The sequence below is a fragment of the Bos indicus genome, chromosome 1 (assembly GCF_029378745.1).
Source record: "Bos indicus isolate NIAB-ARS_2022 breed Sahiwal x Tharparkar chromosome 1, NIAB-ARS_B.indTharparkar_mat_pri_1.0, whole genome shotgun sequence".
NCBI classification, from domain to species: Eukaryota; Metazoa; Chordata; class Mammalia; order Artiodactyla; family Bovidae; genus Bos; species Bos indicus.
The window spans coordinates 80,849,822-80,877,428 of NC_091760.1; the positions used below are offsets into that span (position 1 = coordinate 80,849,822).

The 27,607-nt window shown below is 41.9% G+C and overlaps 1 protein-coding gene across 4 annotated transcripts in view; it reads right to left on the reverse strand.

Moving 5' to 3' along the window:
- ST6GAL1 (ST6 beta-galactoside alpha-2,6-sialyltransferase 1) overlaps positions 1-27,607 on the reverse strand; it is a 151,308-nt gene that overhangs the window by 47,967 nt on the left and 75,734 nt on the right. The window contains exon 1 of one of the 4 annotated variants that reach the window (XM_019958352.2): positions 24,664-24,819. The exons of 1 other annotated variant lie outside the window; for it this stretch is intronic. The gene's annotated coding sequence lies outside the window, so the exon portion shown is untranslated. Of the gene's footprint in view, positions 1-5,639; positions 5,702-6,079; positions 6,178-24,663; positions 24,820-27,607 lie in introns of those variants that run through there. 2 more of the 4 variants (XM_019958357.2, XM_070790319.1) reach the window with 2 other exon arrangements.

Here is a 27,607-nt window from a genome sequence, read left to right on the forward strand (position 1 = left end):
AAACACCCAAAGGGATTGCAATAGGAACTGTGACAAAAATTATCCACATCACTTCATTTAGTCCTCACCATCCTGCCCTCCTCACCATCCCATGGTTGAGAGGATACCACTGCTATCCCCATTTTACAAACAGGGAGACTGAGACAAGAAAGAAGAGTGATTTGCCCAGAGTAACTCAGTTGTAGCACTCCAAATGCCTCATGCTCTTCCATGCGTTTGCAGTCCTGCCCAGAGAGCTCCTTCTGCTTGAAATGTCCTTTCCTACCCTGTTCTCATGGGACCACAACCTCCCCCCTGAACCTCCTCTACTAGCTCAAGTGCCCCTGGACTTTGAAGCCTTTCTTGACACCACAGAGATCGTCACAGCTCTGCTGTGCCTGTGCTGGCTCTCACCAGATCACATGTTTGCAGGTCTGTCCCAGCCTGTAAGATCCATCTCTGGCCCCCTGCACCTAGCCAGGCTCTGCACCATAACTGAGAAGTGCTCAGTCATGTTTGAATGAAAGAAAGAATCTAGCTCTGACACCTCTCCTCCCCTGTCCCCATGCCCTTCAATTTTTAGAATCACCCCCACCATCTCCCTACCCATCACCTTCAATTGCTGGAGTCCCCTTTACAGCACTGTTACTGAAAGATGTTCATTCTGCCTGCTGAACGTGCTGAGTGACAGGAAATTCACCACTTCCCCAGGCAAATGTGGCTGTGTGAGCAGCTCTGCCTGTTATAAAGGTCTTAAAATGAAGAGCAATCAACCTACTTGCAAAAATAAACTCAGTGTTTTAAGCTTTGATCTCTAGATTCATACAGACTCAAAATGAAAACCAGTAATGCTTGCTGAGCCTATGCTCAGTGCTGGAACTCCACCACATGCACCCACTCATTTCATCCTCATGACAACCTTGTGAAGGCCACACTGCCTACCGCCCACCTTGCTGCCCACCTTCTCCTCCACTCAGGACACTCTTCCTCATTCCCTGAATATGCTAGCTCCTGGCTTACTATAATTCTTTCCAACACTATTTCCATCATAACTGTTCATAGCATTAATATCCACTTACAGAATTATTCTAGTCCTCTGGTCTCTTTATTTTCTTGGGCTTCAAAATCACTGTGGAGAGTGACTACAGTCATGAAATTAAAAGATACTTGATCCTTGGAAAAAAAGCAATGAAAATCTATGCAGTGTATTAAACAGCAGAGACATTACTTTGCCAACAAAGGTCCATACAGTCAAAGCTATGGTCTTTCCAGGAGTCATGTACGGATGTGAGAGTTGGACCATAAAGAAGGCTGAGCACCAAAGAATTGATGCTTTTGAACTGCAGTGCTGGAGAAGACTCTTGAGAGTTCCTTGGACAGCAAGGAGATTAAACCAGTCAATCCTAAAGGAAATCAACCCTGAATTGATTTGGGTTGGAAATCATTGGAAGGACTGGTGCTGAAGCTGAAGCTCCAATACTTTGGCCACCTGATGTGAAAAGCCAACTCATTGAAAAAGACCCTGATGCTGAGAAGATTGAGGGCAGAAGAAGGGGAAAACAAATGATGAGATGGTTGGATGGCTTCATAAACTCAACGGACATGGGTTTGAGCAAACTCTGGGAGACAGTGAAGGACAGGGAAGCCTGCCATGCTGCAGTCCATGGGGTTGCAAGAGCTGGACACAAGTGCATGACTGAACAACAACAACTGGGCTCTCAGTTTTTTGATCTCTTCAATTCCAAAGACTGTGACCGCAGCAACGCACTCCAAGATTATATCTTTGATCTTGTCATTTCCAAAAAATATACTCCCTTCATAGTCTCGATTTCAGGTATCCCCTCTCTCATCATCACTCTCATCTCTGCAGCTTAGTCCAACCAGTACCCAACTCCAACAGTCTTCTGTGTTTGATCCTACCACCTTCTCACTGCCTCTCACTTCCTCCCTGCCCTCCCTTTCCTTTCTATCCACCTCAGATTCCCTGGTCAGTCATTCAACTGACCTCTCTCATCATGCATGGCTGCATAACCCCCAAGTCTGGTTAAATTCAACTCTCTGTGCTACTGCAACCTGCAAGTATGCAGCTGAACATGGTTAAAGAAAATCACACAATGACGCTTACCAATTTCACTTCACGTTCATGACTACTAACTGCAAGTAGTTCCTTAATGTTTCATAGCAATGATATGGTACGTGTCCAGTCAATTCATCTGCCACTCTCCTAGAGGACTGTATGACTTCCTCCCCCTAGAAATTCGTCTTACCCTCACCTGATGAACTTGCTACTTATTCACAGAACAAAAAAAAAGGAAGCTAACAGAACAGAACTGTCACACACATGCCTTTTTACAACAGCTATTCACCTTACCTACACTTATGCCCAAATGATCTCATTACTACGAATAAATTGGCTGCATTCAATACTTGCAATATCCAACTTTTTCCATAGATTCTACACACTCTTGTCTATTTAAGGACGTTCTTAAAAATCCCTCTTTTTTTCTTCTGCATCAATAGATAGCCTTCTGTCAAAGATCATCAGCATATAGGCATGCTATTATTTCTCCTATCTAAAAAAAAACAAACTCTAATTGAAGCAACCACCGCCTGACCCAGATCAGTCTTAGCATCACTAACAATGGGACACCTCAATAGTTTGTGCTTTCTGAAGTGAGACAATGTGAAGCACACAGCACCACCTATGGAAAATTCTTATCCAAGATGTTTAATCTGTATATGCAATTCTAGTTTTTTAGGAAATACAAGAGAAAGAAGAACAAGTCAAAAGACACCCTAATTTATCAGATATATCCAGAAAGTGGGACACTCCATAGAACAACTGAACTAGTTTCATCAAGTCAATGGGCACAAAAAAAAAAAAAAAAATAGCTTAAAAAAAGACAACAATCACATGCAATCTGTAGGCCTTTGGTTTGAACAGAGCAACACCGGCGACAAACTGGGTTATCTGAATATAGATTAGGTAACAATATTAAGATATCACTGTTAATTTTGCTAGGTATAATAATAGGATTATCATGATTATATATGTGATTATGTTAGAAAAGAACTATGTATTTGAAGTAGAAATGAAATTTAAAGTAATTCAGCCAAAAATAAAGCAAATATAAAAAAATGCAATGTTGTTTTGTTCAAATATATTCAAATTAAGCTATGTAAGGAATGAGGGTGATTTGCAGACTCTTCTTAGACAACATCATTTGAGATTAAGGAGAGTTTCAAAGAGCTTGAAAACAAAAAAGTTATGGTCAATAGTGTTTCTGTTTTACTGGAGGAATTAACTGAAAAAAGATACAGGACATTACAGAAGTTGCCTCTTTAGCCACTACGTGAGGTCTAAATAAGCTCCTTTTCCCTGTCCCCCCAATGAAAGCTCTAGACCTTTCCTTCCCTTTACAGTAAAACTGCTTGAAAGAACTCTCTGGAGTCACTGTTTCCAATTTCCCTCTTCCCCTTCTCACCTGAAGCCCCTCCATGAAGCCTCCCTCATCTCTGTAAGACTGCTCTTGCCACATCCCAAACACCTCCATGACTCCATGCTACCAATCAGATGCTCAGGGCTGTCTTTGTCTTATTCAGCCCATCAGCCGTACTTCACACAGTTGGTCACATCCCCTTTCTGGCTCCCAAAACCCACATTTTTTTTCTCCCCTTACTGTTCACTCCTCAGTTGTCTCTGACACTGGTTTCCGCTCCTCTCCCCCACCTCTACACACAGAAGTGCCCCAACTTCTGGACTTTGTTCTAGTGATACTCCCTCTCTCCTGGATGTGGGCACCTTGTGACCTGGTCCCCGTCTACTCAGTCTGTAGTTTGCACCCAAAACACCTTTGCTGATGTGAAATGATTATATTTCCTGCCATATTAATCAACAAGAAATGTCACAGCCATCAGCGATTTCTGGCCTCCAAATGTGAATGAGGGGTCCCCAAACCACCATCCAGGGGATGCTGCCACCCCTCATAGTGACTGCTGAGCAGCTGGGGGAGTTCAAGCAGCAAGGTGAGCAAGGAGACAGGATTGGCCCCAGATAGCTGAGGTGTACACGAAAGGAATGAACTCAGTGAGCCCAGAGGCTTACATCTCCCTGTAGGGAGAAGGCTAAATTCCTTAACTTGATTCCTCATCTTTGATGTTCAGACTGCCTGCTCCCTTTGTTGCAAACTTATATAGCCTGATGTCACCCCTGCCTCCTTGGAGCAGTTTTCTCAAAGCTACTGAGATGCTGTCTCCCAGGCTCAGAGTCTTAAACATTCCCACTAAATAAAATAACTCTCTACTTTCAGGCTGTGACTATACTTTTTTGTTGACACTGACATGCACTAAATGAGTTCAGAAACAGGTTCTATTGGTGAGCTTCTGCAGAAAGGAGTCTCTAATACTTAAAAACAAACTAAAAAGAAGAGTAGGGCTCAGGTTGGGAGACTAAAAAAACATAATATTCACTTCACTTGTTAGTGTACTCTCTATAATCTGCAGAGAGGAGGCAGCACTGCAGAGAACAATGATGATCAGATTTAGAGCACATTATTGAAATGAGTTGTTAAAATGTAGATTCCTGAATTCTACCCTCAGTCATTTTGATCCAAGTAGAGATGGAGCTAGGAAAACTGCATTTAGCAAGCACCCCAAGTGATTCTGATGCCAACAGAAGTGCTAATCTGAGAAAGCTTTATCAAGATCCAGGACGGGAAAAGCATAGAAATTGAGTGTAATTGAAAGAATAATTTTACGCCTGTTGAGTCTAATAGTAACTTTAAAAATACAGCTTGTTATTGTAAATGTCTTTTCATTATTCTAGTAACTCCATTTTATTGTATTTTAAAAACTATGGATGTGGGAGAGGTTAGGGCAGAAATCCTGTCCTTCACCACCACTAGTTTGAGAAGCCCCAACTTTGGAGAAAGAGCTCAGGCTCTGGCATCTCAAAATCCCAGATTCAAATCCTGGCTTTTCTATCTGTCAGATGCTGCCGGATGTTAGACAAGTTTTGCCATCGTCTGTAAGCCTTGTGTCTTCATCTGTGAAGTATGGATAATAATACTTTAAAATTTGCCTCCCCAGGGCTGTGCGGACATTCTACCGATAGACTTCATCACTCTGTTCTGGCTAACAATTACTGTACTTTTACCATATGCTAAATACTTCATCAATACAAAAGGTAAAATTCCTGCAATTGAGTGAAGGTCATTTAACCCCAGCAGCACCAATAGTGCTCGAGGTGTGTGCAGCTGGTTCACCTCCCAGGGTCCCCAGCAGAGCTGGTCCAGGCTGCTGTCAGACACAGCGTTCAGGTCCCAACCACTGAGCTCCACTGTATGGGAGCCAGCAGAGGTCAGAACCTTAGTCGTTGTGTCAAAACACTTCTGACAAGTCCAGTTTTACTCAAAAGGACAGAAAAAAATCACAAACGTGATAAGCAATGGAAACCAACCTGTAGCTGGTGACTCTGAGAGGGGAGTGAGAGGAAACCATGAGAGACTCACCAAGTAACTAAGTGGCTGTACTGACAAGTGTTTGCCTGGTGGGGAGGGGGGAATCTTGCCAGATCAGAGCCCTAGAGACAAATGGGCCTTTGTTCCTGCCTGTTCCAGACCCAGACTACAAACAAACAAACAAACAAAATGATCTCTTACCGGAGATTAGATCTTTTCCCAGCCAGGCAGGCACTAATGGAGAAGCTGTGAAATGGCTGAGTGCATTTCCCTGAGGTTTCCTAAAACATGGAGATCAGAACTTTATCTATGAGGGGTGTTGAGTCCCCACCACAGAGAGGGTAGCTACTCCATGGTGCCAGGCCAGAGCCAGCCTCTCAGAACAGGTGAGGGGAGCTCTGAACTCAGGACTGAGAGAGAGGACAAAGGGGAAAAAAATCACAGGCCATTTGCTTGTGATTTGTCTTCAGTCTTGTGTCTTTAGTGGACACATATTTGTAGAAATTTTTGCCTTCCAATTCAATAGGTGCCTGGTGGAAAGTAAGCACTTCACAGCCCATCAGCTCTCCTTCTGTATGACGCCCACCTCCCAGTACCAGCAGTAGAAGCCCCAGCCCCAAAAGCCATCTGCCCACTCTTACCAGCTAAGACAAGTCTGCTCCCCTCCATCAGTCAGGGGTGAGCCGAGGAGGAAGGAACAAAAGAGCCTGCAAGGAGGGCTGAACAGACACAACGCTCCTCCCAAGCAAGAGACCCGCCTCTCTTCCTTCACACCCCAACTCACACCCCACAGAGACACAGAGAGGAAAAAAAATAAAAAATAGGCCTCTTTCCTCCTGAGAAAGAACTGTTTCACCTCCTCCTCATCTTGAAAAACCAAGTTTGTAGTGACTATTACGGAACTTTTACACATACAAAAATGGACAGAAAACACCATAAAGAACCTCCATGTTTTCATAACCCAGATCCAAAGATTATTAGTATTTTGCCAACCTTGTTTTATCCATCTCACACTCCAGTAATTTAAAGCAAATGCCAGGCTTCGTGTCAGTTCCCCATACCAGGTCTTCTTAACTGGGGTGCCATGAGAAAACTAAGTCTTAATAGCCTAAGATATCCATTTATGTAATGAATTAACTTACCTCCTTGGCATCTCTGGAGAAAGAAATGGCAACCCACTCCAGTATTTTTGCCTGGAAAATCCCTAGGACAGAGAAGCCTGGTGGGTTATAGTCCATAGGGCCTCAAAGAGCTGGACATGACTGAAGCAACTTAGCACAGCACACTTTGGTATCTAGAATAGTATTTGCTATTACCCTCGTCAGGAGAACTGAGAACATAGGCCCTCAACATCATTTTCTGTAGAGCTGAATTCTGTATAATATTACCCACCTACGTGTTAGCTTCTGTGTATGTACATACATGACCATGATGTCATTATCATCCAATAGCCATTTCACTTTCAAATTTTTGCCAATTCTCCCAAAAATGTCTTTTACACTAAATTCCTTGAATGAGGATCCCATCAAGGTGGGCACATTTTGTTTGGATGAACTCTCTTCTAATCTATAACAGTTCCCTACTGCTTTTTTTTTTTTCATGATATACATTTGTTGAAAAAACTGTCATTTGTCCTGTGGAATATGCCACATACTGAATCTGGTTGAGACTTCCTTGTGGTATCAACTTACTCCCCTTTGCTCTGTGTTTCCTGTAAACTTAGAGTTAGATCCCAAGGCTTCTTAAGATGCAGTGGTTTCAAGTCCAATGATCCTCCCACTGTTTTGATATTCTAAGGGGGGCTAAATCCTGATAATCTAAGGGAGTTTGGGGTGGGGAAATGAACAGGGAGGTCTCCACGTTGCAGTGGTCCCAGAGCTTAAAGAACAACATACTCCAATACTCATAATAGGTTCATTCATTCAGCAAGTACTCATTTTCTACTGTGAGCCAAAGTGGAGATATGACAGTGCAGAAACCAGCCAGAAATCTCAAGCCCCAGAATATGCCTCACAGTGAGAGGGTACGTAGAGAGTAAGACAAAATAAGAACATACAGTGTGCTTTGTAAGTAGATAGAAAATTAAAGCAGGGAAGATGGAGAGGGATAGTAGGGGCTAGGGGGCAGAGGATCCCTTGTAAATTAGATATTCAGAGATAGCCTCACTGAAAAGCATTTGAGCAAATATTGGAGGGAGTGAAGGAGGGCTCAGGCAGACTTTTGAGAGAAAAGGTTTCCAGATGAAGGAGCAACAAATCATTAAGCAGAGACACGCTTGACCTGCTTGAAGACCAGCATGGGGGCCTGGGGAGAGAGGGTGAGGAGGAGAACAGCGCAGGACGGGGCAGGGAAGTGGTGGCTACAGATCACAGAGGGGTTTCCACTGGTATAAGAACTCTAGCTAAGAACTCGAACTCACTCTACGTAAGTCTTGGTTGACTTAGGTTTGAAAGGGATCATTCTGGCTGCTACATTGAGAATCAACTGTGTGGGTGGCAGGTTGGGAAAAGTTAAAAAAAAGAAAGACCTTTTAAGAGGCTACTGCAACAAGCCAAGGGAGGAAAACCCAGGATCCTGTTAACTAGAGTTCTTCCCAGGCGCTTGCATTTTGCGTTACCAAATTTAATTCTTGTAACCATCCAGTGGGGCGGGTATTAACAATTCTCTTTTATGAGTGAAGAAACTGAGGCTCAAAGAGTTTAAGCCATTTGCTTAAGATATTGTAAATGGTCAAGCTTAAGATATTGTAAATGGGGTGTGAGCCAGACTGTTCTAACTTGTAAGCCTGGTTCTGCCATCCAATATGCCTCAGTCTGTTTGTTTACTGTCGCGCCTCTGCTTTACCAGGTCAACTAGAGTTGCCAGTGACCATTTTGGAAACTTCTGTTGACACTTCTTTATGCTCTGTGCTGATCTCTACCTCTTTAATTTCTCAGTGTGCAAACTTCACCCTCGTCTGTACTTCAGGACCCAAACTTTCTGTCCCCAGACTAGACTCCTTGATATCATATTGCCTTCAGCTAACCACCTTCAAGAAGTAGTCTCTATGTCCTGGACTCCAGAAACCTCCCTGTAATGGGCTTCCATTTCTTTCAGATCAGGAACTCCTTTTTTTTTTTTTTTTCCACTTTTTGGTTGTGCCACACAGCACGTGGGATCTAACTTCCCAGACCAGGGATGGAACCCACAGCCTCTGCATTGGAAGCATGAAGTCTTAACCACTGAACCACCAGGGAAGGCTCCTCAAACTCTTGAGTCACTTGAGTTACAACTCAACTCTGCAATGACTCATTTTCTTGTTTCTTCATGTCAGTGATAGCTGCCACCCTACCAAAGACGTGCTTTTTCTGCCATATAGAGTTGCTGCTTAAAGTGGTGGCCCAACCAGGGATTGATATTTTTCAGGAAGTGTGTATGCGTGCACATACATACACATCCTGCATCTAGGTGGAACTGAGACTGTTTGACTAGTTATCAGCAATAAAATGTGACCAAAAATAACACGTGTCACTTCTGGGCAAGGTGAGTAAGAATTGAATCTATTTGTTCTATTTGTTTACTGTAACTAAATGAGCTACTGAGTAGAGTGTGTGTGCATGCGTGCCTGCTTAGTTGTGTAGTAGTGTCCGACTCTTTGTGACCCCATAGACTGTAACACACCAGACTTCATATATTTATTTCTACTGGTCTAAGTAGAATTCTGAGAATTCATTAGAATTCTTACCTATAGATTTTTCATCGTCCACACAATTCTCTCTTCATCCCAGCATTTCATTAGCACAGTAAAATAACAGTTCTCCTTAGTTTAGCCAAAGCCACCAGTTTCTAAATTCTTTTACATCCAGTGCCTTTTTATTTGTTTACCCCTGCCATGACCCCCAAATTTTGAAAACTGTTGACAGCCAAATTTAGCTAATAATTTGTGTTCTTGTTTGTTATCAAATGGACAGGGCTTCCCTTATGGCTCAGTTGGTAAAGAATCTGCCTGTAATGCAGAAGACCTGGGTTCAATCCCTGAGTTGGAAAGAATCCCTGGAGAAGGGAAAGGCTACCCACTCCAGTATTCTGGCCTGGAGAATTCCATGGACTGTATAGTTCATGGGGTTGTAAAGAGTCAGACACAACTGAGCGACTTTCACTTTCACGAAACATTCATCAAATGGACAAGGATGTTCCAACCTAGAGGGGTGCGACAAGGTGGGAGGGAGATTCAAGAGGGAGAGGAATATACCTATGGCTAATTCATATTGATGTATGGGAAAAGCCAAAGCAATATTGTAAACCAATTATCCTTCAATTAAAAATAAATATTTTTTTAAAAAAAGAGGTTCTGACCAGCATAAGACTGTCATTGTTATCACAATCAGATGACACAAGCTGAGCTTGAAACAAAGAAACTGGATGATTTCCTTGGTCTGAGCAGGTTTTTTGGGACAAATGTACTTCTCCCATTTGACTTTTTGAAACCCTGAAGTGTCTGATGGGTCTCAGGAAACCCTGGGCAAGGAATTCTGGTTTGTCCATGACCTGAAACTGACCCCAATAAAATCATAACTTTCTGATCTCAGCTGGCCTCCTAAAAAAACAGGTTCTGCCTGTTGACTATTTATGGAAGAGTGCTTTTTAAAAAACTACCCCCATCTGTACCCAACTGGGCAAAATTTAGGCACTCTAAGTTTATCTGGAAGAATCTGGCTCCTAAGTGCTTAAAAATAAGGAAAATAGCAATGTAAAACCAGAATTTTAGTGACTGCCAGATCAAACAGGGCTTCCCTGATAGCTCAGTTGGTAAAGAATCCGCCTGTAATACAGGAGACCACAGTTTGATTCCTGGGTTAGGAAGATCTGCTGGAGAAGGGAAAGGCTACCCCACCCCAGAACTCTGGCCTGGAGAATTCCATGGACTGTATAGTCCCTGGGGTCGCAAAGAGTCGGACACAACTGAGCGACTTTCACTTTGTTCTTCCCTGGTGGCTCAGACGGTAAAGAGTCTGCCTGCAATGCGGGAGACCAGGGTTCAATCCCTGGGTGGGGAAGATCCCCTGGAGAAGAAAATGGCAACCCACTCCAGTATTCTTGCCTGGAAAATCCCACGGACGGAGGAGCCTGGCAGGGTACAGTCCATGGGGTCACAAAGAGTTGGACACAACTGAGTGACTTCACTTACTCACAGATCAAACAGACACAAGCCTCCCTCCTCATCACCTCAGCTCTCAGCAGTTGAGCAGCAGTTATATCAGAAAGATGCACCCTGGGGACAGAACACCAGTGCTGTGAAAGATGGGCAGGGTAATTAGCTGCCAAGAATTCTCACATACTAAAGAGCAAAGGAGGACTAAATGGCAACAACACAGGAGGGAAAGAGTGCTACTGAAAAAACAAAGCTTAAGAATTTTGTCTTAAATCTTGGAAACAAGGTGTGATGACCTACATTACAAAGTTTAAGAATATCGTCTTAAATCTTGGTAACAAGGTGTGATGACCTACATCTCACTCTTCAAACCCCAGTTTAAGTTTATCTTTAGTGAGAACAATGATGTCTGATAGTTGTCTTAAACATAATTTCCTCCAGAAACCCCACCGCTGGGGATTGTGTCAGGGGCCATTTCCAATTTCCCCCCATGTAGTTTTACCTGTTGGACAGGAGGAATTCAGGCCTAGAGTTCTTTAGCACTTCCTAAATACCAGAATCAGTGAAGTGATCGGCCTCTCTTTAACATCACCAAGGTGATGGCTGTTTACCCCTCTCATCTTAGCAAATTGATCTCAAGGCCAAATGGGGCACCATGCAAAGAGAAAAGCAAAGAGAATATAGAAGAGAAAGAGTTTGATCAAGTCTGTCCTCAGAAGTGCTCCCCACTTCTAAATCCCATAGCCATGAAGTTCAAAGTGGGTGAAGGGAACTCCTTAGAAGACTGCTGCTCTTGCCTGAGCGTTAACAGCACTTAGGAAGCATTTTAAAAGTACAGATGCCTTACCCATGACATTTTTCACAGAACTACTAGAACAAATAAAATTTATATGGGAACACCAAAGATCCAGAATTGCCAAAGCAATACTGAGGAAAAAGAACTGAAGTGGAGGCATAACCTTTCCAGACTTCAGACAATACTACAAAGCTATAGTAATCAAAATAGTATGGTACTGGCACAAAAACAGACATATGGATCAACGGAACAGAATAGAGAGTTCAGAAAAAAACTCACACACCTACGGTCAAGTAATCTTCAACAAAGAAGACAAAAATATATAATGGGGAAAAGACAATCTCTTCAGAAAGTAATATTGGGAAAGTTGGATGGCCTCATGTAAATCAATGAAGTTAGAACACACCTCTATGCCATAGTTAAAATGGCTTAAAGACCTAAATATAAGACATGATACCATAAAACTTTTAGAAGAGAACATAGGCAAAATAGTCTCTGACATAAATCATAGCAATGTTTTCCCAGGTCAGTATCCTAAGACAAATATAAATAAAAGCAAAAATAAACAAATGGGACCTAATCAAACTGATAAGATTTGCACCCTGGGGACAGAACACCAGTGCTGTGAAACATGGGCAGGGTAATTAGCTGCCCAGAATTCTCACATACTACAGAGCAAAGGAGGACTAAATAGAAAGGAAACCATAAAAAAAAAAAAAAAAAGAAAAAAAGACAACTTATAGGAGAGAATATTTGCAAACAATGCAACCAACAAAGGTTTAATTTCAAAAATATACAAATAACTCATACAACTCAGTAACAAATGATCCAATCCAAAAAAAAAAAAAAAAATGGGCAGAAGATAAGAATTTCTCCAAAGAAGACATACAGATGGCCAAAAGGCACATGAAAAACTGTTCAACATAGCTAATTATTAGAGAAATGCAACTTAAAACTAAAATGAGATGTTACCTCATACCAGTCAGAATGGCCATCACCATGAAGCCTACATATAATAAATGTTGAAAAGGTTGTGGAAAGAAGGTAACACTGTTGGTAGGAATGTAACTTGATGCAGCCACTATTGAAAATGGTAAAAACTACAATAAAAATAGTTATCATATGAACCAACAATCCCATTCTTGGGCATATATCCAAAGAAAACTATAATTCAAAAAGATACATGTACTCTAATGTTCAGAGTGGCACTATTTACAATAGCCAAGACATGGAAATAACCTAAGTATCCATCAACAGATGAATCGATAAAGATATGGTGTGTATGTGTGTACACACACACAAAGGAAGATTAGTCAGCCATAAAAAAGAATAAAATATTACCATTTGTAGCAACATGCATCGCATGGACCTAGAGATTGTCATGTTAAGTGAAGAAAGTCAGAGAAAGACAAATATATAATACCACTTATATGTGGAACCTAAAAAATAGTACAAATGAACTTATTTACAAAACAGGCTCACAGACACAGAAAACAAACTAATGGTTACCAAAGGGGAAGATGTGGAGAGAGATAAATTGGGAGGATGTGATTAACCGATGTACACTACTGTTTATAAAACAGATAAGCCATAAGAACTTACTACATAACATAGGAAACTATATTCAATATCTTATAATAACCTATAATGGAAAAAATGTATATACATATATAGATATATATGTCTAACCGAATTGCTTTACTATACACCTTAAAGTAACACAATATTGTAAATTAACTATACTTCAGTAAAAATACAGCTAGATGCTTAAAATTCTCCTAGATAGATTCTGATTTAACTGGCCTGAACCAATAAACATTGACTTAGGCCTTGAAGAATGTGACATTCACAGGGGTGGGTCCTTGGGTGGAACAGGACAAGCTCCAGGCTTTTGGGATGGGGCAGGGGTAATGCCAGTTCAGTGAAGGTGGACATGGTTGATGGATCAACACAGGAGCTCAGACATTTTAGGTCCCTACTTACACAGGCTTTTCCATAGTCCAGGGAACTCACTGCCTGTGATGGGCCTGAGTTACTGAGGAGGTGGGGTGACAGGGCCTCAGCTTCGATCCAAATCTCCAAGACTTTCAGGTCAAATGTCATTAACTCTGGGCTCCCTGACCAAAGTGAAGATGTGAACAACTCTTATCTGTTACTAACCCTTACATCAAAGTGGACCTTTCAACTTTCTCTCCTCCCATCTGTGACCTTGAGCGTGATCGCCAGATGACACAGGCAGCAGTGGTGTGAAAAGTCATCTCCTGGACAAAGAGTGGTCCCAGAGGAAGGCTCACACTCTACTCTGCTGTTGGCCCATGGTCAGTCCCTTCTAGATGGCAAGAGCTGATTTTCTGGGGGTTTTCACATCTGCCTCCCTGCCCACCTCACGTACACACAGATCACTTGATTATCTGCGCCTGTGTTGGCAGATGGAAGGTTTGGATCTTTTACTTTAGAGATCAGATATCAGCACTCAGTGCTTAATCCCACCCCCAGATCTCCCTCCTTTCACTGTACTCTGGGGCTGGCACTGCTATCATTTGCATTTCACAGATAAGGAAGCTGAATCTTAAAGAAGTTAGAGGGCTTCTGGTAGCGAGTGGCAGCGCCAAGATGTAAATCCAGAATTGTCTGACCATGCTCCTAATTCCTGTACTCAGATGTTCATCTTGTTTGACTTACACTCTCTCAGCCACAGCAGAGCCCACTAACCCCAGAAGCAAATGATCTTAGTGAAAAAGGAAAGTAACTGTGCCATAGTTCTGAGCCCAGGGCACACTCAGGGGCTGGACACTTATCATCTCACTGAATCCATCAGCAGCCCCGGATGGTTGTTGTCCTGACACTTGACCTTTGGCATTTACAGAGTCAACATTTGGGATTTTGACTATCTGAGTCCCTTAGTCTGCAAGAGAAGTCGCCTCCAGACCACAACTCGGTGCAGAGGGGTTCCATACTCTTCAGGTCATGATAGAAATAACTACTTGTTTGTAGGGCTTCCCTGATAGCTCAGTTTGTAAAGAATCTACCTGTGATGCAGGAGACCCCAGTTCAATTCCTGGGTTGGGAAGATCTGCTGGAGAAGGGATAGGCTACCCCCTCCAGTATTGTTGGGCTTCCCTTGTGGCTCAGCTGGTAAAGAATCCGCCTGCAATGTGGGAGACCTGGGTTTGATCCCTGGGTTGGGAAGATCCCCTGGAGAAGGCAAAGGCTACCCACTCCAGTATTCTGGCCTGGAGAATTCCATGGACTGTATAGTCCGTGGGGTCACAAAGAATCTGACACAACTGAGTGACTTTCACTTTGTGAGCTATGGCTCCCAAAGAAACCAGACTGCTAGTCTGTGTTAAGGAAAATTTATACCCAATGATGAATTTCTTTTAATAGACTTACAAATGCCTACAGCTCCATATTCATGAGATCAACAGAGCACACAGATCACTTAAGTTGCTCAGGACACAGATCGCTTAAGCCTGACTGCATAAATTGGGGGAACTGTGCTCTGGTAGCTCTGGTGCCCGACGTCCTTATCCATCAAATGAGAGCAGAACACCTCACCTTAGGACTACTATCAATAAATGAGAACTTGGTAAGAAAGATGAAGATGATGTGGAGCATTTCCAAAGATCTCCAGAGAACTCTCATGTGAATGTCAAGTCTACTAGTCTACTGTTTGAACATTTTATACAAGAGGAAACCAAGGCTGGAGGAGATCATATGATTGGTCCAAGAATGTCTGGCTCTAAGCCCAGGGTGCTTCCCTCCCTAGAAGCCAATAGCAAGTCATCAAAAAAGTGCCAAACCCTGCATGCTGACTCGGTCATAGAATGTGACTTAGGAAGATGGAGGGGTAGAAGAGAAGGTCACAGAAGGGAGAGGGGTGCTCTTGGGCTTCCCACTCTCCCTCTAACCCCGCCCCCCACCAGTGCTTGCCTGGGGGTGCCAGAACTGTGAGCTTACCTTTGATCACATCTGTTCAGATCAATCAATTCAACCAAAACACTGGTAACTGTGAGCTCAGAACAGTAGCCCAGAGGTAACTGGTACTTACTCTTTTTGCCCTCAAGATGCTAATCATCCTAAATGCCATGAGAAGTCAAAGACAAAATATTTAATGCACTGTCTACTTTGCTCCTCTCACTAGAGAGTGAGCACGTGAACCATCTAGTTACCTCTGTGTTGCCAAAGCCTGTGGCCCAGTTACCTCTGGGTCAGGGCCTGTGGGTCATCTTCCTTTACCAAATAAGTGAGTGTTTTCTTCTGGAAAAGAAGGTGTTCAAGGATCTTAGCCCAGGAGGAGGGATTCAAATCCAGCCTGGGATCAAAGAAGCCTAGGCGGATGGGAAAGACCCGTGGGATGGGAGGGAAATGGCCTGGAGGTGGGCAAGGGCAGGGTGCTGGGCACAGAGAGGCTCAAGTCTGCCCAGGCAGGGAGACAAAGCTGAGCGTCGGGAGGTGAAGCAGAAAGGGAGCTTCAAGCCTCACAGTGAGGCACAGCAACAGGTAGGAGAGTCTGGCTTTCACCAGAGGTGCAGTGGACAGCAGATCAAGAGCTTCAGAGCAGGGAAGGGAGCTACCGAGCTGACATGGTGCTGTGCCAGTTCAGCCGTGTGGGGGAGCAGGTGGCGGGGGCAGACCTGCCCATCCCCAAAACCCTCTTCTCCACTCCCTGAGAGTACGTGACCAATAAACAAATAGTAGTCACTGCTTCTTGGGCAACTATTACAGGCCAGGCACTGTGACAAGTACTTGATTAAAGATCAAAACAATGCTATAATTGTCTAATTTATTTTACAAATGAGGCTGTGGATTTCTCCACAATCACTCTGCTATAAAGAGACAGAGCCAGAATCCCAACTCAGGTTTGATTCAGGGTCCAGAGGTCAAGCCAACCCAGGTGCACCCCACTCCCTACCCACCCCCACACTCATAAGATGAGGATCAGGACTAAGATGGTGAAGGCCCACACACAAGGCACCACTTGGAAGAGTGGAGCCAAATTTCCTGCAAACCCAGCCTTGGAGTCAGACGAATCTGGATCCTAGCTTCATCGGCTATCAGTATGACCCTGGCAAATTACATGAATGCGCTGGGTGTCAGCTTCCTTATCTGTAAAATGTGTACAAAACCACCTACCTCACAGAGTTGCTATAAGGTTAGAAGAAAGGATCCTACCATGCCTTGGAACATGGCAGGTGCTTAATAAATGGCACCTTGTGAACCTGAGCCTGCCAGGAGCAGAAGGCTTATCTACTGAGGATGGAGCAAGTCTTCATTTCTGAGAAGAGATGAATGTTCCAGGAGTACATGACTCAATATTTGCCTGGTTAAATCTGGGAACTAGATGACCATCTCAACAAAATCAACATAGCCACTTTCAGTGTTAACCATTTCAAACACTGATCCAAAGCAATGAGAACCAGAATCTGGAACTCTCAAAGGAGTTAGAGACAAGGAGCTGTTACTGGGAGGGCCAAACTCATGAAAAAGCCTGATATCATGGTATACATGTGAGGACCCCCAGTCCTCAGATCAAATCTCTGTGTATCCTTGAAAGTCACTCATCCTCTCTGACCCTCTGTTTCCTTATGCTCAAAGGGGCTTAATAATCCTTACTTCACAGGGTTGTGGTGGAAACACTAGGGAAATAATAGAGGAGAAGGAACCGTAAGGCTCCAAGACAATGGCATGAGTTCTCCACCTCTATAAAGCAATAGGAAATAAAGTTTTTGCTTCATCAAGCACCCTTCCATTTGAAAGAGGAAAAAGAAATGCTTGCTATTTGACAAACGTTTACTGAAGACACCAATAGTTTATTCTACTAAAGGATCGTCTAGCTATGAATTGGGGTGAATAACTGGTATAAGAATCATTTTTCAATGATCATCAAAATGCAAACACAAAATCACTCAATTATCTCAGAGCATGGACATACCTGAGAGTCTTCTGCAGACAAACAACTAGAGAAGCTCTGCCCAAACAGCCCCACAGGAGTTGGCTGGCTCACTGCCCAAGACAGGAGAAGTCGGTAGACCCAAATTCTCACAAGAAAGCCTGCTGACTTTGCCTCTGAATTTTCCTTCAACTTAGAAAATAAGCCAAACTTACTCCATCTCCCAGCTCCACCCTTTGGTCTTTTGCAAGTAGACTGTGTCCAGGGAAGAAAATGGGAAATCAATGAGGTGATTCCAGAGCAAAACTGGGCTAGGCTGATAGCACCAGGGCCTAGGCACCCAGCTTTGATTTCAGGAGAAGTATTTCTCATTTGGGGGCTTTCCAGGTGGCACCAGTGGTAAAGAACCCACCTGTTAATGCAGGAGACATAAGAGACACAGGTTCAATCCTTAGGTTAGGAAGATTCCCCTGAAGGACAGCATGACAATCCACTCCAGTATTCTTGCCTGGAGAATCCAGGGACAGAGAAGCCCAGCAAGCTACAGTCCATAAGGTCGCACAGAGTCAGACACAACTGAAGCAGCTTAGCATGCATGTACACACATTTCTCATTTGGTATTCAAAAGACCTAAAGAGTAACCCCCACCCTCCGCCACCATTCCAAAGCAGTAAATAGAAGAATATGTCAGGTTGTCTCTTGAGCTGTGAGACAGGTTATTCAGAGTCCCAGGCCCCAACTCTGTCTCAGCCGCTCTTAACCTCTAGGTGTGGAGCAAGAATATGTCCAATTTGGAAATTCTGGGCCTGGGCAGAGAGGGAGCAGTAGGAAGGTGAGCGGTCAGGGAGAGACAGTGAATTTAGTCTGAGACCCCAGCTTGGCTGGGCTGCCCTGAAAAGAGCAGATTCCTACTCTGAATTTGGCTCCAAAGAAGAAGGGGAGACACTGCCAAAGAAACCCACCTGAAGTTCAACATGATCCGGAGCTGAGGTTTGAAAGGTGCATTCCCACAGAATCGATAAATACATTAGGTGTTGGCATTCACTCCCCAGGATTAATTTCCTGGCTCGGGATAGCTGCCTCTGTCACTGAGCAGTGACTGGAAGAGTGCTGTGTGAGGAGGTTGTAAAGAACGAATGGTAAACAGCAAACACGAGCAGCAGTCCCCACAGGGCCGTCCCAGGCAGGAGAGCTGGCTCTGGATTCCTGCTGCCTCTGCACACCAGGTAGTGCTTTTGTATCCTGAACTGCAGCCTCATAAAGCTACCATCTTCAGACTGACCGCTGCACACCAGGTTATTTCCCTATAAATCTCTATCACCTCACCCTTACAGAGGCCAGTGACACTGCTCTATTTCTTCAGTGGAAAAATCTGAGGCTTCGAGAGCTGAAGGCTGTACAAAGTCTGTAGCTAGAAGTTGCAGAAAGGATTTGAAACCAGGGCTCTTTGTCTGCATTTGCTTCTCATCCCCAAAGGGAGGAATGAGGAGGGGCTGTAAATCTTTTTCCTTCTACTTGTCTCCCTTGCTTTCTCCCTACAAGGATGGGGACCAATCCAGTGGCAGGTTGAGGGTTCAGTGTTATTGAAAATTCAAAGAAATATACATTAAAATAACAAGATGCCACCTTCTCCCTATCAAATTAATAGCAGTTTTAAAACAATTATCCTGCAATAAAAATTAATTTTAAAAAAAAAGTAACCACAGAAACACAAAAAATAACCCCCAAACCCAGTAAATATAAACAAATAAACACAAACATAAATAAATGATAAAACTTTAATACCATCAAATATCTAGCCAGAAGTTCAAATACGTGTGTTTGTTTATAAAGCTGATTTTTTTTAAGAGTTTGTTTGAATTAAGGTCCAAATAAAGTCCAGTTGTTGTAAAAAAAATTACTAGCAGTTAAAAATATATATAATATAGAGCTGAAAGAGCACTCTCATGTGTCTCTTGAACAAAAATAACATGGAACATCTCTTCTGAAGGACAATTTGGCAAAATGTATCAAAGCATTAAAAATGCCCATTCTCTTTTAACTCAGTAATTACATCTCCGAAAAGGAAATAATCAGAAAAGCTGTCTGATCCAATCTCAGCCCACACACAACCTGAAACAGCCTCAATTCACAACAATAATAGGAGAATCTACTTTTATGGAATGTCTGCAGGACAGGGAGTGATTAAACAATTAAAATCACATTTATGAATACTTCTTAAAGCTTTCTAATTTACAAAACACATTTAGAAAACTAGAAAGTAGCATGGGCTTCCCTGGTGGCTCAGATAGTAAAGAATCCAACAATGCAAAAGACCTGTGGTTCAACCCCTGGGTGGGGAAGATTCCCTGGAGGAGGGAATGGCTACCCACTCCAGTATTCTTGCCTGGAAAACCCTATGGGCAGAGGAGGATGGTGGTCTACAATCCATGGGGTCACAAAGAGTCAGACACGGCTGAGAATGTAATATAATGAGCCACCATGTACTCCTTACCCAGCATCAACAATTACTGATTTAATGCAAGTTTCATTTCTTTGACATAAGAACCCAATCCTCCATCTTGACTATTTTAAGAAAATCTCAGACATTGTATCATTGCATCCATTATGTCACTATGGATCTCTAAAAAGCACTCTTTTTATAAATATAACCAAATCACCATTATCAAACAAAAAAATTTAGATTAGTTCTCTCAACAAAATAGTAATGGATTCATAATATAATGCAAACTGATAAAGAATATTATAAAACTCTAAAATCTTAGTTGAAAGAGAGAAAAAGCGGGAGAAGAAGAAAAGGAAAGGGAGAAATTATTCACAAAGGAAAATGACTTACAGGAAATAAATTCAAAATATTGCCAGTAATCTATAATTACCCTTGTGTCATGGGAGTAGATTATTTTTGCTCAATTTTTTATTTCATATTTTTGAGTGTATTTTCACTGCTGGAGAGTCTACTATGTTGGATATTTATTATTTCTCCTGCTCTTCTTTTATTGCTCACATTCAAAGTTTCTCTCCAATATGATTTAAAATGAGTTTCCTAGATCTCCTACATCTGAGAATATTTTGTCTTCAAACATGAAGGATTTTTTTCTACATATAAAATTCTGAGTTGACAGCTTTGTTTTTCCACTGCTTCAAAGATGTTGTTCCACTGTCTTTGATCTACATGGATTTAGATGAGAAATCTGCAGTACTTGAATAGGTTTCCCTTTCATATAATGTATCATCTTTCTCTGGCTGCTCTCAATATTTTTTTTTTAATTTTGTTTTCAGCAGTTTAATTATGATGTGACTGAGTAGTTGTCATTTGCGTTTACTCTGTTTGGGACTCACTGTGATTCCGTGTGTGCTGTGTACTCAGTTACATCCGACTCTTTGCAACCCCATGAACTGTAGTCAGCCAGGCTCCTCTGTCCATAGGATTTTCTAGGCAAGAATACTTGTGTGTTGCCATTTCCTTCTCCAGGGGATCTTCCCCACCCAGGAATCACACCTGTGTCTCCTGCAGGTTTTTGCAGGCAGAGTCCTTACCACTGAGCCACCAGGGAAGCCCCTATGCTAACCATACAGAGCTGTTTTGAAGAAGTGAAACATAACAAACCTACAGCATTTAGCACAGTCCTTGGCCCATGGCAAATACTGAGAAAATGTCAATCAGTGCATTATCTATGCATATTGACTTTGATCTCATGTTACAGATACAGATGTTGAAGCATGGCATAGTTTAGTGACCTGACCAAAATTACACAACTGGATAAATGAAAAAGCTGGTATCAAAATTCACATTCACTCAACGATGGAAAAAAAGAGAACAATACAAAACCAGATGCAAGATAAGTATATGTCCAGAATTAGAACATAAAGAAAATGCTGGAAATATCATTAGAGAGAAAACTTAGATTAGTCTGGAGCAGGGTTTCTCAAACTTGGCACCACTGACATTCATGGCTAGATAATTCCCTGGTGGCTCAGTGGTAAAGAATCCATTTGCCTATGCAGGAGACACAGGTTCAATCCCTGGGTCAGGAACATCTGCTGGAGGAGGAAATGGCAACCCACTCCAGTATTCTGGCCTGGAGAATCCTATGGACAGAGGAATCTGATGAGCTACAGTTCATGGGATTGATTGCAAAGAGTCAGACATGACTGAGCACATACACACACACACACAGTACCATAAGACTCTATCCATTTGTTTCCAATAAAAAATATATTTACAAATATATTTTAAGTGTCGTATAATTTCTATTGCTCTATATTCAAGATCACTGACTTCTTTCTCTGTCATCTCTATTTTGTCACTGAGCCCATCTAGTGGATTCATTCCCTCAGATGTTGTCTCTTCAACAGTTCTACAATTTCCATCTGGTTATTTTGCATAGTTTCCATTTTTCTGCTGAAAACCTCTCCTTTCATGTCTTTCAAGAGTGGAGTATGGTTTTAACAGCTACTTTAAATCTTTGAGAATTCTACCATCTGAGATATCATAGGGTCAACACCTGTTGAAAATCTTTCCCTCTTTGTTCAGCTTTTCCTGGTCCTTTTCATAGTGAGTAAATTTGGATTGTATCCTGGACTTTTGAATGTTAGGTCATGAGACTCTAAACTCTGTTAAATTCTTCTGAAAAAACGTTGATATTTCCGTTTATTTGTTTTAGCAGGCGTTTAGCCCACTTTGGTTCAAATAGAACATTCTCCCTCATCTTTAATGACCGGTATCTCTGACGTCAATTTAATTTTCAAAGCCTTTCCTGTGCCAAATGAGTATGCCAGTCACATAGGCAACTCAAGGGTTTACCTGGGACTCAGATAGTGGTTAATACCACAGATTAAGTTCTCAAAACTTTTGCTACGCTTCATACGATCCATCCCACATCTTGTAGTGCACCTTGTAGAATGCCCAGGACTTGTGCCAAACCATACACAGAGTGGGTCCCCCTTTCAGCTCTTTCTTCTCAGGAATTTCCCTGGAGTCTCTGGCTTTCATTGGCTCATTTTCCTGGTTCCTCTGGCTGGAAAGATGGGGTTATCTCAGAGTTCTAGCCTCCCCAACAACTACACAATTCCACATAGCAAGGGTCATTATTTAGGTTTTGATTACAGTATCCTATCTGCCTTTTCCAAGTTTTCATGTAGTTGGTTCTTGCATTCTATCCAATTTTTTGTTATAAATAGTGGTGAGGAGAAGTTATAGCTGGATTATTTCATCTTGGCTGGTATTCTGCCCTTTGTTCTCAGAATTTTTTATTTCTCAAAATTTCACCCATCTCTCAAAGCTCCGTTAAAATATCACTCCCATGCAAGAAGTCATCCTTCTTCTCTTACCTGGAAAAACATTCTCCTTCCTCTGAATTAGGGAAGATTCAGATTCAGCAATATTGAGAATCAAGCTGAAAGCCAAATCTTTTCACTGACTATCTTTGTTCAAACATCTGGATTCAATGAAATCAAACCTAACTAAGAACCATCATAGTGGTTAAGAGATTGGACTTCACTTAAATTCAAGCTCTGCTAACTGCTAGCTATGGGACCTTAGGTACGTCACTTACTTTTATGTATATACATCAGTTTTCTCATCTGTGAAATGGAAAAAATAATTACCGCATAGAATTGTTGTGAACATTAAGTGAGATAATAGTTGTAAAGCACCTAAAAAAATACCATGTTGTAAGTGTAAGTGATTATTATCAATTTCTCACAGTTACCATATCTTCACTCTGCAGATGAGAGAACACTGCAGTGGGAATAAGAAAGGACAGGGCTTACTCTATTCCCTGCTCTTACTATGTCCTGAAATGACTATAATTTTTGCTTTAGTAAAAACTGTAGGAGCTCAATTTGTGTATTTATGTGGATCTTCAGAGAAGCATGTGACAGGGTGGGAGATGAGATGCATGAGATGGGTTGGGAGATCTGGGTTCCAAGATCAGGTCTCCTCTGGGTCTGTGTTTTCTGTTGTAAACCATCGCTGCATAGAATAAGCTGGTCTACCTCCTTGTAGCTGATAGCAATCTTGAGAAAAAGCAAATGTTATAGGGTCATTTCTAGGTTTACCATCAAAATGCGTTCCTGAAACACAGAGAAAAAATTCCCAATTTCTTAAGCTGTCTTGTAGACCTTTTGTGTTTTTTTTGCTGCTATCTATAATCTCATCTCTGAGATTCTAGCTGCACTGACCTAACTAAGGCTCACCTAGTCCACCTTACTGATTCCCAGTTATACCAGGGCCCTCCTGATGTTTGAGCTCAAACATCCCTCCTTACCATCTTGTCAACATGTAAATGTTTCTTCTTTCATCCAAACTGCTCAAAGACATCTGTGAGGGTCTCCCAGACTCTCTGGGACTCTGTTTGCTCAGTCCCTCTCTCTCCTTTGTGTCCCTCAGCTCACACTCTAGCAGCACTTTGGGATGGCTGGTAATCACTTATTTTACAGGTCCTTCTCTCCCACACTATACCAGTGTTTTTCAAAATACATATTATTTTACATTAATGAGTCAAAAACAATTTAAAACATCACTCGGCTTATAAAATAGAGCAAACTAGATTTGAAAGTATCAAAATTCACTGCATGTAATAACCGTGCTTCATGAAACTTTTATCTGAAATAGATCATTAGCAACGTGGCTATAGATGGATGACAAATAATGAACTCTCATGGACCCATGACTCAGATTCAATAATTATTAACGATGTCCAATCTTATTTTGTTTATATTTCTACCTACTCCTGTACCCCCTAGCTAATTTTTAAACAAATCCCAAATAGCATGACATTCATTTGTAAATATTTCAGTATGTATTTCTAAAAAATAAAAACTTTTTTAAAACACAACTATAATACCATAAACTATATTCCTTCTTGTTGGTGACAGTCCAAAAAGTTTGTACAACTTTAAGTTCCCCAGGGGAGAAGCTCCCTCATTTATCTCTACATTTGCAGGACCTGGCACTCAGTAACGGAGGGAAGAGGAGGAGAAGAGAGAAAGGACAGAAACTGAAAAGGCTGGAAAAGGAAACTTAAAGGGAGAGAGTCTAGTCTTTTAGATTTGAATCAACTTCTACTGAAGTTCTCAAAAGAAAAAGAAACAAAACACTCAGTAGATTAAGTTCCTCGACTTTAAATGATTCTTGGGTAATTAAGGCTTCTGTGCTTGCTGTTTCCCTCTGGGGTGCGGCACATGATTGGGCAAGGTATGCACTGCGTACAGTGCTCACATTCTAGCTGCGGTGGGGCACCGGGATCTTTCACAAAAGACAACGTGCTTAATGGGCCGATGGCGAGCCTGTCCTTCCTCTGCACTCCGGCGACTTACAGTTACCTTGGTCCACCTTTCCCCCTCTGCTGCGTTCTCCCCTGCCTTCTACGCTGTCCACAGAGGCCAGAGGCCGAAGACTCACCATAAAGCCAGACGCCTTTGCCGTGCGTTCTCAATAAAAGTCCACGTTGACAAACATAGACTGTGGTATCAGGAGCAGACCCTCTCTCTTAGGAAAGCCCTGAGTTCTGACAGCCTGGGACTGCCATGGTCACCTGCCAGTCACAGGACTCTCAGATAATATCCCTGAGGCCCAATTTCCTTATATGATATTAGGAATAATAATAGCTCTGCTGTCTCTGAGAGCCCTTGTCGGTCCAAAGGAAGGAAATGCTTTAGCAATGGTAAAGCAGCACACAGATGAAAAGGATGTTTTAGTGATGATTTATGGTTACCTCCAGAACAACAGTTCCTAAACATCACTGCTGTCTGACAAATCGGGAATTACATTTCTTGCAAAACACTATGCATTCTTTAAAAGTATGAATACACAAATAATTGGAAAATATATCTTATACACAATTTATAATAACAAAACATCAAATGCCAAGAAGCAAATTAAAGATAGCCAAGACTTCTCACTGAAAAACTATAAAATTGTTCTTACTGAGAGAAGTTAAGGAAGACTTAAAGAAACGGGAACATATATCATGTTTATGAATTGAAAGGTTTAGTTTTGTTTAAATGTTTGTTTTCCCCCAAATAGACCGTGATGATAAATTTAACGTGTCAGTTGGACCGCAGGTGCCCAGATATTTGGTCAAACGTTACTCCAGGTAAGTCTGTAAGAGTATCGATAAGATAAACACGCAAAAGTTCTATTAGTTTTGTTTCTCTGAAGGCTCGACTATTGCATTGATCTATAGCTTCAGTGCATTCTCAATCAAAATCCCAACAGGCAATTTGTAGAAATTAACAAGATAACTAAAAATTTATTAAAAAAAAAATACAGAGAACTTAAAAAACAGAATTAAAAAAAAAAAAACCACATAAATTACTATATGTGGCTGAGTCCCTTCACTGTTCACCTGAAACTATCACAACACTGTTAATAGGCTTCACCCCAATACAAAATAAAAAGGGTTTTAAAAAGGTAAATTACCAGACTTGTTATAAAACCACAGTAATCAAGACAGTGATTAAGTAAGGACAAATAGATCAATGAAAAAGAACAGAATCCAAAAGTAACAGTAACTTAATTTTTTTTTTAACAGTAACATTTTTCTTTTTTTTACAGTGCTATCAGTGAAATTCAGTCGAGAAAGAAAGGTCTTCTTAATAAATTGCTCTGGAGTATCTGGACATCTATATAGGGAAAAAATGAATCTTGAATTGTTCTTCACACTCTATCTCAATAATTAATGTGAAGCAGATCCTAGACCTATATGTGAAAAATCAAGATACAGACTTTCTAGGAGAAAACATATTAGAGTATCTTCATGATCTTGGGGTAGGAGAAGATTCTTAGACCAGACACAAAAGGCACTAATAATAAAAGAGAAAATGACAAGAACTTCAACACATTTAAAGGCCAAGTTATTTAAAAGCAGTCCTAATGATTAGTTTCAGTTTTTAGTGTGAGAAACACTACATTCAGGCTTGGAAGCCACTGTCCCAGAATAAACACATACAGCCAAGATGTTTCAGGACCTTTTACACAATGTTGCCTCATATCTCGCCAATGTGGTAGGCCCACGGTTAGGAAACATCTAAGAAAACAAGTTTTTTGTCACCAGGAGGTCAGAGTATCACTAGGAGATAGATTCACTCAGTCTACTCATAATACACAGTTCCAACCTGCAATCCAAAAAGTCACGCAGGCAAAGAAGAGAGCAGGCTGGACCGTATTCAACACCATGATGGCATGAAACAGAAGAAAATCTAAAAGCATCTGGTCAAACTGTCCTCATCCCATTTTCATAGACGGAAAAACTGACGTCCACTGCCACCGAGAGAGCTACATGATCACTTTATGACAGAGCCAAAGTGGAACTCAGATTTCTTGGCTCCCTGACAAATTCTCCTTCTATCACCAAGTTGTTATTATGCTCCCGGCTTCAGGGTCTGGCCAGGTTTCTCAGAAGATGTCTCACAATCGTCCTACAGATGTAAGTACCTAAGCCAGCATTTGTGAAGCTCTCAGTATATTGTCCAACATACAGGAGGTGCTCAGTAAAGAATTCTATTACTGAGTTAGATTCAACTTCCCAGATGAGCAGTGATAATGCAGAAGGCCCCGAAGCCAACATTTGAATAGCAAAGACTCATTTCATACCAAGATTATTCCTCCACCTGCCAGGCACCCCATGCCACCAGTGACTACCATCCAAGGAAAGCCAGAGAGACCCTGGTCCTTCTCAAACCTATAGGGCATGAGGATTAAAGAAGAAAACACTTCTCCTTTCTGCTGATATGCCCAGGTTCCAGGTTTTACCCCCAAAATCAGAAGGCTACAAATTGGACATGAACACACAACAGAACTATCCTCACTTCAAACCCTCAGCAAGGGTGAATGGAACAGATGGGAGCTGGCAAGATGTTGATAGAGAAACACGGCTTAGAGGCAAGAAACAGCTGGGATGAGGGAATACCGATGCCTCACAGGGCACAAGGAAGTACACACAAAGGGAAATCTTTGCGTTTTCCAAACGTAAATATTATTGTTTTTCTTTTCCTCAGCCCACTTGCTTCACTTTGCAGATGCACCTCTCACTACTTGACACACACCTTCTAACTTCACATGCAGGTTTTTGCAAGTTTCTCCATTCAGCCAATATATACTGATGGAGTGCTAATGTTGCTCAGGACCAGAGCTAGGCAATGAGAACATGAGGGTGACTGTGGAGGACTCTGACTCCGGAGGGAGAGAAACGGGTAAGTAAGAATAACAGCCACAGAGCATGTGCCATGTGGAGAAGTCACCACACAGTGTGTGTGCTTTGAGGAGCCTGAGGATCAACTTCACATTTGAGTAACTCAGACATGAACTAAAGAGATTCCTGATGAAAGACAAAGAGGAGAATGAA